At 39.8% G+C, this 3,705-nt stretch overlaps 1 non-coding gene across 1 annotated transcript; it reads right to left on the minus strand.

Moving 5' to 3' along the window:
- Positions 1-2,982: 2,982 nt before the first annotated feature.
- On the minus strand, positions 2,983-3,054 carry trnae-cuc. The gene has a single exon. It is a non-coding gene; the product is annotated as a tRNA-Glu (tRNA).
- Between the last annotated feature and the right edge of the window lie 651 nt (positions 3,055-3,705).

Raw genomic sequence — 3,705 nt, forward strand, 5'->3', positions numbered from 1 at the left:
AATCAGCAGCCTATTCAACCTCAATCACAGGATGTCCGCACACCCACACTTGCTAGGAAGGATCAGTGTTTGGCTGTTCATCTTTTCCATGTCCTTAGTGGTATGTTAAAGAAATTCAGAGGGTTAAACTGAAAGGGGAAGTTGCAGATTGAGATAAACACATTGTCCTGTAATGGTCTTTTCTCTCCTGTACTTTCCAGTGTTCCCTGGACACAATGGATTTTCTGTTGCTTGGGGAATGTTAACTCTAGAAGGATTGGAATGAATAGGAAAGATTCTTCATTTTTGATATAGTGCCTATAACTTTAATACACCTGAAAGTGCTTCAGCAGGAATTGCTGTCAAGTGCATTGACTGTATGCCAATAGGCAATCACAGCAACCAATTTGTGCAATGAAAGTATTGACCAAGGCAAACTCCCCTCTCTGTTTGACAACGTAGTGCCATGTCATCTTACATCTATCTGAATAGGCAAATAGGAATCCATGGCATAGAAGAAGGCCATTTGGGCTATCATGTCTGTGCTGGCTCCCTGAAGAGCAAAAGATGGTATCTCGGCAAAATATCTCAACCAAATGATTATATCTCTGACAAGGGGCAGCACTGCCCATTTACCGAACTCAAAGTACAAACATGGAGATTAAACATTACACTTCTGACACAGAAACAAAGGTGCTACCAACGGAGCCAAGCTGACATATATAGGGACGGGATAAAATACTGCAGTGTTTACTCGACTCTATTTGAGATCAGGGAATATTAACGCAGAACTTTCCCCAAGCATTGTAGTGAGTGGATGAAGTCTATAATAGGACAGATGTCACCCTATCTCAGATGGTAGCATTCTTGTCTTTGAATCAGAAGGCTGTGAGTTTATTGCACTTTAAAATAAATCCCCTTAAGCGTTTTGAGAAATCCTCCTGACATGAAGATAACTATTTTGAATGTAAGGATTATTATTTGGGTACTGTATGGTTTATGGGTGGATTAAGTTGATGGGCCAAAAATCTTTCTCTTCCTTATGTTGTTATACTTTGACTTCAATATCAGAAGAATGCTTGTGCTGCCAATCCTTTAACAAGATAGAAATCCAGTATCTTTCAAAGTTATACCTTTATTTTCATCATTATTTTAGGTATATTTTGCTTACTCCACCAATCATCCTTGCTGAGTCAAAAGGCTGTTGCTGTGGTTTCCCCTTATAACATGAACCTTCTTGTCCTGTTTGCCTTGACGTATCTGAATGTATTGTTCTGGGATTACTTTCTTGGTTCAAAGTTAAGACCTTTGTAACTGCCCCTCTGAAACATCACTTATCAAGGCTTAATAGCCATTTGAAGCAACATGATTTTGATCAGTTTAGGCTTGTGTTCAGACGCATCCTCAGCCTTCATAAAAATGGAATCACACCATGTCTGTGTCTGAAGCAGAGCTGAGTAACTCACTGAGCCATAGACATTTGTTTCCAATTTTCTTCCAGTACCACTCCTCTCTTAAAGGCAGGTAAACAGTGACAGACTGTTTGCACTGGTGGATGCACTGACAACAAGGGGAAATAAACGTTATCAGTAAAGGCATAAAGAGATTTCAGATGGCATGGCATTCAGTGAACACATTGAGCAAGATCTGGTTAGAGTCAGACTGACCATTTCTGCTGGGTTTTTTAATATATTGACAGTTTCAGCATTTGAGCCTTGTGTAGTGTGATAAACAGATCTAACTGGAAAGGAGATGCCATGCACACACTATGAGCACACAGGTGCAGAGGAAAGCTATATTGTTTTTCATCCACATGTCCCTAGAGTGGACAAACAGAGGGCAGGAAAGAAACAATTTGTAAATTTTCAAGTCGCACATCCTCCTTTGTTTCTAAGACATCTGAGTAACCAAATATATTGGGTGTTGAGGTAAAATTTATATTGAAATATCTTTTGTAGTAACATATAGTATATTATATGTATTATGTATTATATGTGGAGGCCTGTAGCTCAGTGGTTAGAGCACACGCCTTGCAAGCGAGAGACCTGGGTTTGATTCCCGGCAGGGCGAAATGTTGGGCAAGTTTCCTTACTCCACACTTTCTGTTTACCGAGCAGTAAGTAACATCCCGGTTGTCAGTCGATTGGTGGATTACTTTTCCGGGGATAAATAATTCCTTAAAAAAATAATAATAATAAATTGGTTACTTCAATCCACGACTGTTTGGGGGCACTGCTGTGCACAATTGGCTGCCTCAATGGATCACTTGGTAAAGTAACCATCTATTTGAAACTGGTTTTGATATTCATTCTGCTGAGTTAATTGATCTCAACCAGAATGACATTAGACAAGCTAGGGGTCTTATGGCTGCCTCTTCCCCTCCCTTCTTGCTCGGCATTCAGCCCTGCCTCTGTAAAGTACTCCGAGATGTTACCTTGTGTGAAGGGTATTATATAAATGCTGGCTGTTGATTACTGCAAAGTGCATGTGTGTGGAAGTGCACTTAATAGAATCAGAGGTTAAAGCAGGTATGAAACATATACAGTGACATAACAGTGACATGAGTTATTAAAGTCCCTGTGTTACAATGCTGGCTCATTTACTTAACAGCTTTCATTAAGGATTTTAGAGTGACACACATGAAAAATGGTTACATGGGTGAAGTTACCAGAGGAGCATAGCCCTGTGAATGAAAGCGTGGCCTAGTATGAGTCAGATCCTAAAGAAGAGGAGGGAAGACATTTGGAGAAGAACATTAGATGTTGTAAATATTAATAATAATCCTTGCATTTGATATAGTGCTTTTTCACGTCTTCTAGATGTCTCAAAGCGCTTCACAGAATATACTATAAAGTGAATTGACTGTATATTTGTGGGCGAAATGCGGCAGCCAAATTGCGCACAGCAGTGTCCCACAAACAGTCATGGATTGAAGTGACCAATTTATTATTTTTTTGATGGATTGTTATTAGGCGTGTGGGGTAAGGAAACTTGCCCAAAGTTTCGCCCTGCCGGGAATTGAACCCAGGTCTCTCGCTTGAGAGACGAGTGCTCTAACCACTGAGCTACAGGACTCCACTGATAAAAGACAAGGTAATAATCTCAAGGCTATAATCTGATCTGAGTTCAGGTCACTGTAATAAACTGCTCACACTTTGCTCTCATTGTTTATAATTAGATCACTGGCCAAAATTCCCTAAATAACTTGGGAATCTGATAAAAGTGGTTGGGAGCGAGTAACATAGTGGTAGAGAACAATAAACTGTAAAGTTTGGAGCCAGTTGGGTAGATAAGATTATGGCACAGAATTGTTTGGTTCTTATTTGCTTGATTAGCTTTCAGACAAAATGATCTCACTCCTCTACTGTGTTAGATATTGGGAAATGTTTTAGCTGTCTCCCACCTGTGCCAATCTGAATTATGCTATTAAATAAGGGTTTGACTTCTCTGTTGAAACCCTGTACATTCATGTAATTCGCAAGCAAACTAGCGATTTACAACAATCAGTTTGTCTCTTGTGACCCACACTCACAATCTGGTTACAGTGTTGTTTGAAGAGTGTGACAGGGTCTTATAGCAGTTTGGATTATTGTGTCCTTGAGTGCAGTAACCTCACAGTCTTGAATTTAAGAGTTGGTTTCTATTATTCAACCCTTTCGATACAATTGTTAGGGTACAACTATTAGTTCTCTACTTACCTGACAATGTTCTCCCCTTGGGGTGCTG

The sequence above is a fragment of the Callorhinchus milii genome, unplaced genomic scaffold, assembly GCF_018977255.1.
Source record: "Callorhinchus milii isolate IMCB2004 unplaced genomic scaffold, IMCB_Cmil_1.0 Scaffold3, whole genome shotgun sequence".
Lineage (NCBI taxonomy): Eukaryota > Metazoa > Chordata > Chondrichthyes > Chimaeriformes > Callorhinchidae > Callorhinchus > Callorhinchus milii.